Source organism: Corvus moneduloides, chromosome 9, assembly GCF_009650955.1.
Source record: "Corvus moneduloides isolate bCorMon1 chromosome 9, bCorMon1.pri, whole genome shotgun sequence".
NCBI lineage: Eukaryota > Metazoa > Chordata > Aves > Passeriformes > Corvidae > Corvus > Corvus moneduloides.
Window position 1 is genome coordinate 21702178 of NC_045484.1, and position 16597 is coordinate 21718774.

The 16597-nt window shown below is 40.3% G+C and overlaps 1 protein-coding gene across 18 annotated transcripts in view; it reads left to right on the forward strand.

The window, feature by feature from the left end:
- The window catches only part of PTPRF (protein tyrosine phosphatase receptor type F), a 378483-nt gene that overhangs the window by 75364 nt on the left and 286522 nt on the right, over positions 1 to 16597 (forward strand). For all 18 annotated transcript variants that reach the window (XM_032117430.1, XM_032117429.1, XM_032117435.1 and 15 more), the window contains exon 2: positions 14567 to 14647. The gene's annotated coding sequence lies outside the window, so the exon portion shown is untranslated. The remainder of the gene's footprint in view (positions 1 to 14566; positions 14648 to 16597) is intronic.

Consider the following 16597-nt stretch of genomic DNA (forward strand, 5'->3'; position numbering starts at 1 on the left):
GGCCAGGCATTCAGTATTTGTTCTGATCAGCACTTCTTTGTGCAAACACAATACAAATATTAAATTACTCTTTGTTTTATTTTGTTTGTTAAATGTTTGCCTTCACAATGCAGACAAATTGCTGCTGGCACAGCTATTGTCTTTGCAGGGTTACTCTGGGGATGTATCTGACAGATCTCTATTGCGACACATGGAGGAAAATTCTGAGTGGTCTTCTCTTTCAGAAAATGCAAAAGCTTTTCACTTGTTTTTGTTGTATTTAATTAAAATAAATACACCCAGAGGCTCTAGCAATTGCTGGATGTTTAAAAAAATAGAAATAGGAAGATTAAACAATTGAAAAAACATGGTAATGCACAAATTTATTATACAAAGTGTATAAACTTATGTTAATAGGATGGTAAAAATTCAGGGGGAAAACTGGCTTGAAATTTAAAAAGTGTATCTTTAGATCCATTGGCCTTTGGATCCTGTGCCCCCAGGAAAAAAAATGGTTAAATATTTAAAAGTGTATCTTTAGATACATTGCCCTTTAAATCCTGTGCCCTCTTTCAGCATTACTTAGTCTTTATATTTTAAAGTATTTAGCTAATTATATTTTATACTGCCTTGTAGAAAATTGAGTTGTATTACAAAGGTCCTAATTTTTTTTTCTGTGTATGCGTCTGATGAACTTGGGTTAGAGTTCTGCATGTGCATTTGATGGAGTGTTACTGTTTTTGTTTAAGGGCTTCACTGGATTAGAGGGTGATGGTTATTTTGTTACTTTCAGAGAAAAGCTGTTTGTAAAGGACATGGTTGCTGTTCTTTTATTTAAAATTACTAGTTACATAAATCATCTGACAGAAGTGAGAAGAAAGGAAAAAACCTAGAGCTTTCTGGATGATTTCATTGCTTAAGCTGTCTACAGGCAGAAGCAGAGTTGTGGCCTTCATGTGCCTTGGCCAGCAGTGCAGGTGATGCTGGCCTCCTGCCCAGCTAGTGGTGCAGGCTGCGGTGGTCCTTGCTGAGGGATTTTATCTATTTTTTTACTGTAGATAACAAAGTGAGTTTGGTTTCTGTGATCCTCAGTTGTCTTTTGGAAGTAGATAGGCGAGTGCTGTTGAGATGGAAACAAGAGATGCTGGTCTGCTTGCCAGACCTGCAGAGGACTCTCACCCAACTCCCTTGCTTCTGGAGAAAAGATCATGGGCATTTAGGAAATTTGAATGAAATATTGGAGGCTTTCTCAGTGTAAATATTGTCAGCAGAGATCAGAACATTACACCCTTTGGTGTCAGGAGGTGGCACACATTGAGATCTAAGTGGCACATCTACATATTTCAACAAAATACACTGCTTCTCCTGCCTTCACATTTACTTTTAAGTTTCCTTGGCAGACAGATTGCTTTTTATGTCCTTTCTGCTCACATTATGCCAGAAGGTTCCTTTGCAGAAAATAAATTTATAGTCACTAGCTGATAAAGGTCTTTCCAGAGCGATCCTGCAGAAATGTTTTCGGAGCCATCCTTCCTGTTGTGGTGGCATCGCTCAGCCGTCTCTCGTCAGAGGTGACAGTCTACCTGCAGTATTTAATGTTGTATCTTTCCACTGCAATTTTTCAGACCGCATCAAGGAGAAACTGAAATTTGTAAATGAAGACCTCTTGGATAACTTGGTCCAAACTATTTTGCTGACTTGAGCTAGGCAGTCTCATAAAAATGCTTTTTTCAAGTAGGAGCTACACCTTTTTTTTGGTTAAGGGCAACCTTTGTATATGGGCTCAAATGCATATAATGTGTGTGTGCATGTACAATATTTACTCTTAAAAACCAACATTCAAGCAAACAACAAATCACTGGTGTTCATGGTGTGCTGCTGTGGTTTGATGCCTGCGAGTGGCTGAGCTTTTCCATGGTTAGCAGTGCCATTGTTTGCCAAAGCAGTCTCATGTTTCGGTAACATTACTTTCAGGTTTTGCAGAACCATAATCAGTTTACATATGTAAGCTATTCAAGTTTTTAAAGTCTATCAAATCTGCCATTTTACATGCTTCCTTCTTTTTGTGACTAGAGGTAGGCAAATGAAAAATAGCCTAGCAATCAGAAATTGTTCTTCACAAAGGGCCAGTAGTGAAAGTGGAGATGTGAAAACACTTTTAAATAGCAGAGGTAATGTATGGTATGATAAAAGAAAAAAGCCAACTTTTTTGTCTAGCATTCAGTTAAATTGAAAAAAAATCTTTTGATATAATGAAACAAAACTGCTTTTGTCTCCTGTTTTGCAGCAATGTGAACAGAATTTAAAAAACTAAAAGCAACTGATTTGCCATAATTTGCTGAATTCAACCTCTTGATATTTTGCAAGAACAGCATATTGTCTAATAGCAAAGTAAGAATTCTGGCTGTGCGTTTATTGTGTTAATGTGGTTAGGAAAAAGTACTTTAAGGTTTTGTTGCAGCTTATCCAGTAACAAGATGTATTGTGATGACTTGAATATCTTAATAACAAATTTTTCATCTCGTTAATAAGGAGGAAATGTAAAGAATATTATCAAAATAGGCTGTCTGACATGCAGAAAATGTTAAACTTTATCGCATTGCAACAAAAACAAACTCATTTATGGCTGCACAAAAAAATTATTATGTCCTGTGTTTGCCGGCTATAAATTTGATTTATTCCTCTAGTAATTACAGTCGCTGATTTGGTAAAAGTTGAAAACATTTCTTTTCCCCAAGCATAACAAGACTTCTGCATTACCATTGCTACTGCACTGCAATACTTTGAACTTGCTTAGCAGACATGACAAAAGGTTTTAATTAAAATACTAGTGAGATAAAAAAAAAATCATTTGTCTGCATTAACTTTGTACATTTCTCATAATTCTTTAATTCTTGTAATAAAGGAAAAATACCATGACAGCGATAAGAAGTTGTCCTCGCTCCTTTCTCTCCCTCATCAGTAAAAGATTGTGTTGGAGCTCTGGGATGTTTTGCTTAATCCCACTGTGGGCTGTGAAGTATCATTCAGATGTTCCTTGCTGGTGCAGGATCAGGAGATACTTAGGCGGCTTCAATTCACCAGCAGGAGCACAATCCCAGCATGTTTAGGGATGTGCTGAAATCTGTTCAAGCACCCCAGCCTTCCCAGCTCCCAAGTAATTGTAAAATAACTCACTCTTGCTTGAGTTTTATCCCATCTGAGTATTCTGAAATTAAAGACCATCAGCTGCAAAACCAGTAGGATAGCTTAAGGACCTTTAGGAGTTTTTCTGCCAAATATGTGGTGATTTTGGTATGATGCTAAAAATAGAGAACATTGTCAGCGTTCATTAAATCTTTCCACTTTTTTTTTTCCTCCTACTTTGTAATAAATATCTCATTCTCTAAAACATGATTAAATAATGATGTAAATCAGGCAGAAACTTTGAAGTAAATCGGTTCCTTTGATCTTACCTTGTTACATTTCTCAAAGGGGAGGTTAATTATTAGTAGTTTGGTAGTTATTAGATTGCCTTGATTTTTACTGCTAAGTACAGCTTTTACGGTAAGGTAACACCTTTTTTCAGCCTTCTAAGCCTATGTTATAATTGTCTATGACTACGCCAAATAAGCTTACTTCATATTTTTGGTAGTAAAATAGTTGTTTAACATATACGGAGTGCTGAATATATAGTTGTATTGTTGTCAAAATTTGAATTCAGTTAAAATGCATGAAACAATATTGAATAGTTAACTAAGTTTTTCTTAAATTTATTGGGTACATAAATCAAAAGCAAACTTAGTGCATTTTTGCTTTTTGAATTGGTAAGGGAGGGCTTTCAAGTTTTGAAATAGTTACAGTGTAAGTTCTAGATAGTGACTGGAAAATAGTTTTGGCCCCAGAGGATTTTGTAAACGGTAGATTTAATTCTCTTGCTCTCAATGTTTATATCTAGATTGGAGAATGAAAACAAAGCTTCATGCTATGGTATTTCTTAATTGATTTCTTCTTTCGAGCAAAACAAGTCTTTGAATTGAATTAACTGGATAAACTAAAATTAGGAAAAAAGCTATTTCTGCATCAGTCAAAAGGTCAATCATTATTTAGAGGTGGTTTAGTGCATTACTTTTAGTTGTGTAACCTGGTGATTCGCCTTTCTTGAAGACACGGCAAGTGAATGTAGGTTTTTTATTAAATTTGAATACTTTTGATACAGAAATTAATTTTAATTTAATTAGTATTTACAAACATATAAAATACGTTGTAATGCTTTAGAAACATAAACCTAATTTTTATTAAGTATGTTAGGACATTATTTAAGTATATGTTTAAAATAAACATTTATTTTGCTTCTCAAGGAAAAATCCTTAACCATGTGAAAAAAGAAATTCATGTATCTGAGGGGTTTTTTTATTCTGTATCTTATGACACAGAATATGACATGCTTATATGAGCATGTCACGGGATCACAAGAAGTTAGGATTTCTTGTATTTGTGATTACAAGAAATAAGAACTCTGACTATCCAAAGCTGGCCAGTCTTATTGTATTGGTATTGTTAAACATCCTTCTGAACATGTAGTGGTGATGCAGCCACTATAAGTAGTGTGGGAATCCATGTTGTAGTGTTTGCATTTCAGTGCGTGATGATATTCAGGTGAAATTGTAGAGCAAAATAGCTATGTATGCATTTATTTTACTATTATCACTATACTCAAATTTTGGTGCTTTATTCACATATATAAAACTGAAATACAGGCATTTCTGAGACAGAATTTTGGCTTATTTTATTAGGCATAAACTAGAGTGTTTTTATTGTAAATAACTTTTAAAAGTGCTCTTTATTTTAATACTTTCTGTTACAGGAGATCACTCATTGGGGATTACAATTTACGATAATTTTGGTTTGGGAGTGGGGAAAGCTGTTTATTAATTGGAAATATGCTTATCCAGACTTCATGAGTATATTCATCCACATTTAATATGCATCTATAATAGATGCTCTGTAGTAATGAATGTGTGATAGAGTAAATATGTCAATCTCTGTTCACTTTAGACACCTGTATTTGAAAATTAAGCTGCATCTCACCTTTGGTAGGGATTGGATGTTCCACTGTAATGACTGTTGTAGAGAGGCAGATAAACATCAGCGCTTTGGTGCACTGGAGGACACACTGCTGGCAACGCTGATGTGAACTTGGTCTGATTCAGTCTGATTCTGGGTTGTGATGGGTTAAAACCAATCCAACCATTCCATTGTATTGCATTAATATTGTAATGTTTCTTATAACACAAGGTTTTTTTCATTACAGTGAGAATTTGCTGTCCTGTGGAGTAAGTCACTGGGCAAGCAAAGAAGGCTTAGAGCCACTAATTCTCAAAAGAACAATCCTAGTCCTGACTTCATGCTGTCTGTCCTGTTAGTGTCACTCGTAGAAGTTTGTAGTGTAGTTGTTCATATCTCTTCATTTGTGCACCCCTGTGCTAGAGCTGTTCTGCTCTTTTGGTGTTGAGAAGATACTTGTGTGATTTTCTCTTGTTCTAAAACCCTTCAAAGTTCTCTGGAGTCCCTTAAAGTCAGTTCTGTGCAGGAGTCTGCTTGACGTGGAATTAAAACCTTGCAAAAAAAGGATGTGGGGAACCACTGAGCAGTGCTTGGAGAGCGCTCCTTTCTAGCCCATCCTGGACAAAGGGGCAGTAACAGTGTTCTGTTCTTTTTCTCTTTTCGAAGCTAGATTAGAATCGGCACTGGCTTTCCTGGGACAACAGTGTAACTGTGGCTTATACAATGTAGCTGAGATTCTGAGGTCTCATGTATGGAATTAAACATTCCTTCTGGTTTACCCTTGGCAGATTTGAAGTTTGGGGTGACTGTTTGGGGAATGGATACTTTGGATGAAAAGAGATCCATCCTCTCCAGTAGCAGTTACTCTGTATGCAAGAAAAGACACAGCAGGCTGATGTATAGTAGTGAACTAATAGTAGTAACTCTAATCCTAATTACTCATAATTAGCTAATCTTAATTCTTGAAACATGTATCTTTATCCCTTCGATTACTTAGTAGCTAATAATAATTTGCATGCCAATCATCCACATTTCCTCATTCTGTAAAACTCTTAAGTTCTTGAGGATTCCATTCGTATTATACATTTTGTCTAAAAGCTCAGTACTTGGAGGAGAGGAGGTGCAACATGGGAACCAAATCAGAACGGAGGTTCCTACTTTTCCTCCTGATTATTTTAGCACTGTGACGAAGAGGGCAAGTGGATGACTCTTTGGAGGAGTGAGAAAAGGTGTGAAATGAGATTTCTAGTGAAAATGAGTCTCTTCCAGAGTAATTGATCATCTTGTTCCAAGCTAGAGCCTTGTTTTGCTTTGCATCCTCTCTTTTGAGAGAACAGTCAAGGAGCAGTGTAGAGTCATATAATAACTTAAAAGATTCTAGGAAACCAGAAGGTGAACGTGGCCTGCGTGTGCTTGACTGCTGAAAGTCCAGTCTGGTCTCTTCAGTAAACATTGAAAGCAGCTACTCCTGTTTAGTCATGGAGAGTGTTGCTCTGTAGTGTTACATGTACAGGAATAAAATGCACTTACGTTGTATCAGCTCCGTGAAGAGCTTCAGCCACTTCTTGTTTTACCAGGCTTGTGCGTGTATTGGTCTACCAGCCTGGCTGTGTCAGTACTGCTGAAATAGAGGAGTCTTTAATCTGTTACATCTCTGAACAAGATGACGTAGATGCTGCCCTTTGGTACTAGCAGGATCTGTGGGCTGAATGTTGATGTGCACCTCTACCCAAGTGATGCGGATGCGTGATTGTTCCCGCTCCTTTGATGCTATTGGAAATGGGGGCAAGATGTACAGCTGTGCTTGGATAAAACAGTAGTGTGTCAGCTGGATAAATCTGAAAAAAATCAGCCCCCCTCTCTCCAGCAGCATAGACAAGATAAGTCTTTGACTCAACACGGGTTTTGCTGATCAATAGAGAAAGCACTGTAGGAATTACCTTGTTACAGTAAACATGTAGCAAATAAAAGATTGGCAAGGACCTTACGGGCATCTGAAGTAAAATTCCTGGTCAAACCTTGAGTTGCCCAAGGTGGGGAGTGAATTTTCCTTGTTGTTGGCACAGGATCCTCAAAGAAGATAGAATACATAAGCAATGTTCCTAGATTTTATACAAGTGGGAGTAGTGGAGGTGTCATTTCTCCCTGGAAGTCCTTGTAACTTATTCATCAAACTTAGTCATACCTGGCACTTGTAGGTAAGAGAGATTGTTCAGAATCTCTTAAGAAATGTTTTGCCTTATGTTGAGAGGTTTGTTTGCTTTGTGCCCAGAATTCTCATATTTCCATGTCTGACCTGCTCCAAGAGAACCTACTATCAAAATAACTGGTAATGTTTTACAAGACAGTACCAAGAAACCAAATGTTTATCAGCTCCTTTTTTTTCCCCCAGAAGAAAGCTGTGGAAGGTTAGGCATAGACATGCATATATTTTAGTAGTCCAGCTTTGGCTGAAGAAACCTGGGCTGTTGATGGTCTTTTGGATGGTGCCAAGGGCTCATCTGCCTTCCATCTCAAAGGGGTCTGCAACTAGAAAGGTCATCAGAATGCTGATACTCAGTGCATCTCTCTGGTTATCCTAGGTCTTAGTTAAGCCAAGCACGAAATGTCAGCTCCTCCAGCTCTAGAAATACTCATGTGCCTCAGTGTAGCAAAGGGTCTGGTAAGTATTTGCCCAGTGGTACCAGAAGAAAGGACATGTTTGTGCAGTAGTGTTGTATTCTTTCTAACTTCCTTAGCGTGTAAGGATGCTGCGTTGGATGGCCTAGAAACTCCAAGCCTGTTAGTTGGCATTCTTGCTGTAGTAGGCAGAAGCAGAGTTTCTTCTCAGCCACATGCCTAGGATTTTTTGAGTGCAGCCTTTTGAGCCCTTCTGAAGCACGTGGGGCTCCTCTATACAATCGTGGCTTGTTTCTTTAAGGTCTAGCTAGCCCTTCATGTGAATCATGCATTTTGTTGTCTTTTGTGTTTTGTAGAGATTGAAGACTGAAGCGATTGCTGAGCTGAGAGCTCCCTTGTGACACAGAATTGCATTTTTCATAGAGAGAAACTGGCACTTGAAATCATAAAAGATGGATTTTATTTTTATTTTAATTGTTCTGTCCTTGTGCCCAGCTCTGTTTTACATTTTAGGGGAACCATGATCTTCTTTAGATATCCGCAGAGTTCTTGAATAAATTAATGTAAAATTTGGAAAACAAACTGACTTTGTTATTATCAAAGCAGAAGTGCCTCAGTACTAACTCTGCATAGCTAAGACCAGTGTAGCTCAGATGTGTGCAAATCAAATGCTGCTTCATCTTTTTAAGTTTTCTCACTGATTTGCAGAATATCCGCTTGGTTCTTTATTTTACAGTATACAATTTCTGTGAACTAGATATTCACCAAAGGTAACATTAGACACTGAGCAAATAATTGTTTCCTGTCACACTGCATTAGTAACTGAGAAGAAAGTGTTTCCTAATTTGTGCAGAACTAAATATAGCTCTAGTGAAGCTTAACTTCAGCTCCAGCCATTCAAGTCCGTAAGAAATTCAGTACCATGTGTGTCAATCACTGGGAAAATTACTTTACACATTCTGTGTGTGTGTGCTCCTTGCCCTCCCACTTTTCCAGTTTATAATCTTAGGGACTTGAATGTGAGGCTGTCTAAACTCTCAGAAAATCCTGATAGTCCTGGTTTATTGCTGTCCGCAGGAACTATAGCAGAGATTTTTTTTCTATTAGGAGTCTGAGGATATCAAGCCCTGACTGCATTCTCCATTCCATATTTAACAAGGACAAGGTTAAGTTGTCCTGCAATTATGTTTTCCAGCAAAAACTTGTCTGACTTTTCATCTAAAATCTGTAATTTATTAGCTGTTCTACTCTAGTTTTTCTGTAGAGCTGATAGCCTGATGCACAAAATCTTAAAAAACCATTTAAGAAATATTCAGATTGGGATGTACCAGTGAAATCATGCTGGTAAGAAAAATCTGATGTTACAGGAAGTTGTATTGAATAGATTGTGTCTCCTTCCTGGGAAGCTTACAAGCTGGTGTCTGTGCCTTGGTATCGAGTCTGGCAGCTAGGGGATAACAACCTTCGTGCTGCATTTGCACTGAAAAGGCAGCTCTGCTTCCTGAGATGATGGAAATGCCAAATGCTGCATTTTGGAGCTTGAGTCTTTCAGCTGGCGTCTGTGAGGAGAATGCTTCAGGTTATCTCTTCCAGTGAGGCTAAGTGTGAGCCCAGGCTCAAAATAGTTCCATTATTTTTTTGTATTAATTTGAATTCATCAAGGCAAGCTCATCCTTTGTGGCTGTCTCTGCTGGACACTGAGCAGAAGGAATGAGTTTGAAAGGTCTGAGGGATCTTCCATCCAGGGTTTGGAGAGACCAAGACAGTACTTCATCATTCACCTGTGTCACTGCAACCTTAGGTGTACAGCTACCTTGTGCATTTTATCTGTGCTCTGCCCAACTTTGTCATGTTATCAGTGATGTACATAATTAGGAGGAGGTTCTTGTCTGTGGGGAGGAAGAGGAATCCCATATTGGCTGTCTGCACCTGTACCTCTTACCTACAGAGAGATCCTTTGAAGAAGTGATCTAAAGAAATCCAAGCAAAATTGCCGAGGTTTGTAACAGCTTTCCTCCTGGCAGTCTGAGGTTTATTTATACTGTAGGATGTGACAGGCAATTCCTGGTGCCTCAGCTCTGTCTGAAGTGTGAGTGATTGCTGGAAACACGAATGATTGCATTAGCAGCTTTCTTCCCTCCATTGGGGAGAAATTTTGAGTTTGAACTCTCCCCTCATTGAGATCTTTGAAGTTTGGATCTTTAAAATCATTCTCCACACCAAAGACCTACTAGTGCAGTTGTCATCCTTCCCATCTCTGGAGGACTGGACCAGCCTTCCTTCAGAGGCCATTAAAGCTGCTTGTTTCATCCTCCAGAGAGGTCAGCAACGAAAGACATATGTAAGTAATTATTTCCTGCCTTTCCTCCCAGTAGCTGAGTGAGCTCTAGAAGTTGAAACATCATTAGATCTCTGAGCAGTGTGGATGGTCTGCAAGCCAGCCAGGGAGCCCATGTAACATGGTGGAGGGAGGGCTGAGTAACAGGTGGTATTTAGAAATGAATTAATACTTGTGAATAGCAATGTGCTATTAGTAAGAAAACAAATCAGTCTGCTTGTGAATATTTATGATGATGAGTTTCAACACTGCTTGGATCATGCAGTGCTTTTCCAGCTGCTGCACCTCTTCTTGTGTCACAACATTTCACACTGGGGTGAAAATATTCTCTGCTGTGTGGATCCGTCCTGCAGGGTGGCAGCTGGCTGAGCAGCACTGTGGAGTACACACTCTTAGAAGAATATTCTCACCAGTTTGGTATTAGTGGAACACTAGATCCCAAACATTTGAAGTATTCTTTGCTGATGGAGTAAGCCATACAAATTAGCTTGAGATTTCATCCCATTAGGAACCAAACCATGCACAGAGGTAGTGCTATGTTTGAAGAGAAAGCAGGTGTTAAAGGTTGTTCTACCTCATAACGTTGTGTGCGAGTGTTTTACAGTAGATCAAACTTGCCTAATGTAATCTTTGTAATGCTTTCATTTAAAAAGCTCCCTGTGGTTTGTATTTGTTGAACTGAAAGAGCAGAATCTACTTTGTAGCTTGGTGAGGCGGGGTGTTCCATTGAACATGTGTTCACACTGTCATTTGGGAAAGATAATAGGTTTTTAACCTCTGTCAGTGTTAGACTGAGGTATTTTTGGAGCTCTCTTGAAGCTGTGCCTAGGCAAGTAACCTTGTGATGCAGGTTTTTCACAATTTGCCATTTTCTTGTGATAAGTTGTGGCTTTTCTTGGCCCCTTGCAGTCCCTCTTGCAGCGTCAGCCAGCATGGGAGCTCACCAAGAGATGAGCTTGCTGTTGTCAATGCTGCATAAAGAGCTTATGGCTGCTGGTGTTGTGTGTTCAGTAAACACTGTCTCATAGATTGAAAAAGCAGCCTTGAAGGGTTCCAGAAAATATTCTGGGCTGGGCACATGGAAACTGGCAAAACCCATGGAGGTAGTGCTCATGTTTTCAGCAGCAGAGCTGTCCAGGTGCAGCTGAAGGTGCTGGGCTCTTGTTCAGGGTGCTGCAGGGGACATGCAGCATGGCACTTACTCTTGGCAGCCTTCCCACTGCTCCCGCTGGCCTTGAGTTCAACTTATGGGAGGGGGGGAAGCTGTGTGTACTTTAGTGTGCTTAAAATCCCGTTGGTATGGTCTCTCTCATCACTCGAGGTCTCCAGCAGCCTAAATTAGCAAATGGAGACTGCAGCATGCCGCACAGGGAGGTTATCTCCAGTGAACTGCTGTCACCACTTCCGTCACTGCTGATTAATATTTTTCGTTAATGTTTAATCCTCAGCAGCAAATACGTAATGTTTATATGCCCTTTCCCGGTAAAAGCAGAACATCTCTTTTATATAATCAGTTAAGACATCCAAAACTGAATCAGTGTAAAATTTTACATATATCTGTCAGACAGACACAAAGAAATTCAGAGTAGAAGTGATCACTTCAGCGTGCACGGGTCCTCTTGTGGCAGGGATTTCCAGGAATCTTAAATTGCATATTGAACAGTGCTTAATGTGACTGAGAATATTTTCTAACCTTACCTTAAAATTCTTTGCTCCATCTTAATATTTTCAATGTAGAAGAGGTGGTTTGGGGGATTTTTTGGTGATTGTTGTTTTTGGTTTTGGCTTTCATTTTTTTTTGGTTGGTTGGTTTGGGTGTTTTTGGTTTTTTTGGGTTTTTTGGTGACGTGTTTCCACTTCCTTTTCTAGCAGTACTGTCACTGTGGTATAGCTGAGAATAGTTGAGTTGAACTGTCCCTGTTATACAAATGCAAAAATCTATTTAAGCTTTTGGGAGAAAGAAGTTTCTAGTGAAATACGTGAGTGTGTTCCATGCATGACTGCAACTGTGTGTTAGAACTATAGCAAATTCTATAGGGTTTCCAAAGAATACGTTTAAAAGAATGCATAAAAAGCAGTATAACAATTAGCAGCATAGACTGATATATTTAAAGGAAGTAATTAATTTAAAGTGTTGGCTAAGAGAAATTTCAAGCATTTTTATGTATTTAATAAAGGGTTGCCTTTTAAGTAGCTTAAGTATCCTCCTCTGTATGCAACATGTCCTGGGAATTAACAAACCACTTACTGCTTGATGGATTCCATTGAGATGCAGCTGCCATTCCTGCAGCAAAGATTGATGAAGAGAGTGGAAAGAGCCAGTACTGAAATGGTCATCCTGTTAGTTTGCGGGAAGGGAGAAAACAAATTTGTATAATCTCTCTGTTTATTTAGTATGCTGATCTTGATGCCATGGACATCAAGGTGGATGTATGCATGCCTAAAAGAGGGCTTTCCTCCCCTTTCAGGGAGCCTAGCAGGAGGTGCCACAGTGCTTGTCTAAAATTCTCTCTTGAGGGATGGAGACCAACAGTGTGGGACAGCTGAAGGTGGAAGCTGGTGATCTGATACTGAGGGAGAGATGGTGGGGTATAAAATCAGGACCCTGTGTGAAAGGAGGAAAAACTTATGACATATTCTAGACAAAGGAGCTTGCAGGGATAGAAGAAAGAAGGGGGACAGTGTGGTCGAAGTTACAGAAAACGTGCTGAGGAGCATTGTGCATAGATATTGGCAGGGTAAGACCTCTGTGTTTAGAACAGGAACACGCTCAGAATAATTGCAGCGAAGGCTGCCAGTGTGTGTGCCAGAAGTAAATATAGTAGTGTAAGCACTGCTACAGAGTCATTGAAGTCAATGCTGCATAACATAAATTGCATAATATATTTGTTTCTGAAGGTTATTAGAGCACAGTTTTAAATGGATCCAAGTCCTTGGAAAGGTGAGTGTATTCTGGTTCCCTGAGCTGAGGTTTCCAATATGTCCCAGTCTGATATGGGGGCAGACTGCCAGCAAGAGGGGGGAGGTTGCTGTTCCCCTCCTACCAGCTCCAGTGCTTGTCCGAGCAGCTCCTGAGCTGGTTCCACACAAAGTGCCAGGAGGAAAGGAACTGCTCTCTCCCCTCAGAAATGGAAGAAAGTGGGGGGATTTTTGTTGTCCTGGTCAGCTGAGTTGGTGAGGGGATGAGAGAGGGTGTCCAAGGGGTGTGTGTATGAGAGGATGGGTGGAGGTATCTTGGAGCACCGGGGGCAGCAGGCAGGCAGGCTGTTCAAGCCTCGTGTCCCACCTCCCACCCCACAGAACTGGAGCAAACCCTCTCCCTCTCCCACCAGGGATATGATGGTCAGTGAATGATGCAGCAACCATCAGACACCCAAATTTCAGGGCACTGTCATACCCTCCATAAGAGGGCTGAAACTGTTTACAAAATGCATACTTTGTAAATGGTAAAGACTAAATAATGTATTCTGTGCATTTGCATAATTTTGAATCACTTATCCTTCTGAGGGCTGTAGTCATTTTGCTCATGTTAAAGTACACTTAGCAGTGTAGTTGAGCTCAAGCCATCAGCTGCTGGGTTGAGTTGACACTGAAGATAGGAGTTGTGTTTTTAGGGAGACCACACATGTTCCCTGTGACATCCCTGGCACGACAGAGTAGTGCCCTGAGGGCTCAGAGTGCTGCAGGTAGGATGCACGGTCAGTGCTGCGAAAGGGTCAGGATGTCTTTCAGAAAGAGCTTGAGACCCAGAGCAGTCCAAGTGGGACACATCTCCATGGTGATGTCATGCAGGGTCATAACCTTAGAAGGCATTAGAAGAGAAGCTTCTGCTCTGCACTGGGTGGGATGGAGGGGGTTACCAGCTGAAGATGCTGGAGAAACACATCTTTGGGCAGTTGCAAGGTGACAGCAGGCCATGACGATGGGGCTGGGCAGAAGATGCTGACGTGGGGGGATACAGGAGATATGGATAGATCAAAGACGGGGAGTCACCAGTAGCAAACTCTAAGAACTTGCTTGAGTTGGGTGGGCAAATGAGCCTTTACAGGGAGGTGGTGTAATTAATTTTTTATTGTCAGGGAAATAAACTTCAGGGATAGGGAAAAGCTGTTTAAGCTGCTGGATCAATGTTGGCATGAAAACAAATTGATAAAAGCTTTTCAGGAATAAGTGTTAGGCTGAAAGTTTTTCTAACTACTGGAGGAGCTCAGCTCTGCAGTTAGAACTGGATATGGAGGCTGAGGAAGAGCATTGTCAGTATGTGGGGCTCTGTTGCTGTGATCGGGGTTCTTGTCATGGAGGGCTAAGCTAATGATCTGTAAACATCTTTCCTGCTTGCATTGGGTGGTGGATTACCATGACTGTGTCATGTGCAAGGAGAAAAGGGGAAAATATCTCCCTTGCTGTCTTAGTTTTAAAAATGCCTGTATGGGAATATGTGCTGAACTGAACTGCTTTTTCCCCAGGGTGGAGAATTCATCATTAAGCAAAATTTTAATCTTTGCTTTACCTTTAATCTGTGAATGTCTCTGCTGTTTTGGTCACTTATGACACTTATTCTTATGTTGTTTGTTTTTCCCCTAGGTATTTTTATGGCCTCTGTCACAGTGGTGTCTCAGTGTCTTCCAGGCATTTATGGATTTATTCTGAGAACGTTCCTGTGAGGTAAGGAAACACTATCACTTGGTTTTTACAGACTGGGAACTGAGGCAGAGGGAGACAAAGGTTGCAGGAGTCCTGTAGCATAGCCAGCAGTCAAACACTGATTGCCAACAAGTGCATTATTGTCCTAATCCCAAACCCAGCTACCTGTCTCTGGCTTTTTTTGTTTCTTCCTCTTTTTACTTCTTTGGGTTTTTTTTTTTCTTCTCTTGTCTGAGATTTAGTAGCAACAGTCTGCAAGGAGCTGGGAGGACCTGTGGAAAATATGATTAGGGATACTGGTGTCCTTTTTTTAACATTGTTACTTGTGAGTTGAAATTCCTTTCTAAAAATATCAGCAGATCTGTTTATGTTAAATGATTAGCATGTTTAGACTTCCACAGATAAGCTGCCGTGCCTTTTTGAGTCAGTAACTCCTTTATCCTACCTGTCTAGGCTTGTGGCTGTTGAATTCTTACCCTGCCTAAGCTAATGCCATCCCAATCACCTAAAGCAATGCCAAGAATTTCATCATCCATGCAAAGATCTGATTCATGTCAAGACAGGTGTAAAGTTTCTCAAGCACACTTATGTATAATTACTGTTTAACTTTATTTTTCAAAGATCTTTCCAAGCCAGCTAAAATGTGCAGCTTTGAGCTCCCAGATTCTCCCAGAAATTTGATTTCAGTGCCTGATTAGTGATGCTGATCCCTTTCAAAAGTATTGCAAAGTTCCTGTCATGTGCGTGCACTGAATTACAATTTAGATAATAAAATCAAATATCATGAATAACAGCTTGAAAAACGTGTCTTTTTTTTTTTCCTTTCAAGTAAGTAATTTTTAAGTTAGGTCTCCCTTGAGCCCTTTTTTCTCTTCAAGATGGTATTTAAAATATGACTTTTACTACTTAAAGAATTTTCTTGGAGTTACAGCAATGTTATAAGTTAGGAATTCACCAGCAGGCTCTGACAAATATTTTTATTGTATATTAAAATCATCAACATTATTAAAAATACATTGCAAAGAAATATTTAGTGCTATCTTTCTAATTTCACAATCTCTAAAGTACACATATTAGATAACATCTATGCTCTTTATTAGTGAGTATTATGTGTCCTTCTGTCCCCAGGAATGAGGCCCTAATGACTCATGAACTGTCTCAAAGTGTACTAAATAAGATTAAAGAGCTGGCCAGTGACCTTAACAGTCAATTAGGCTATATGTTACTCAGCCCAGTACTTGTGGAGTGTAGAAGAGTAGCAAAAATTCATTAGCTAAGGTGCTGATGCTTGAAACAAGCAAGATTTTTCAAACATCAGGAATGGGTGTTGCTTAACTGGAGATAGGGGCACATATGGTAGGTATGTCTTTGTGTATGCGTGTTTGAAAGTACTGCTGATGTGGTCCTGGGGTGGGGAGAGAGCTGCTCCTGGGCTTTTGGGCTCAGAGCCTTGTGGAGGAGATCCTGCCAGCACCTGGTGCTGGGTTGGGCAGTGGCAGGTGCAGTGGTGCTCAGGGTTTGGGGTGTACCGCCTGAGAGGTTACACAGAGACAACGCAATGGGAGGGCTGCTTTCAGAAACCTTGTGTTTCACAGCAGCAGCAGGGCAGGGAAAAGGATGTGTTGGTGTGGTGTGTGGCATGCTTGGTTTTCCTCAGAGGTGAGCCTGGGTTGGCGTGATTGCATTTGGGTGCCAGGCAGGAGGGTGAGCAGCAAGGCTCTGGGCTGCTGTGCCCACTGCAGAACAGAGTTCGAATGCTGCATCCCCTTCTCCATTAGCTCAGGGGACGGGACATGAATGGGTGCTGAGTATGCAGAGGTGCAGACAGGTCAGATTCCCTGTTCCCCACCAGCTTCCCTGCAGGCTCACCTCTTCCATGGAGCTGTCAGCATGAAGCCGGGCTGGCAGTGGACAGCAGGGCCCAGTATATCCCAGTGATGGGCTGACTTGGCAAACCTGGACAGTATCTGA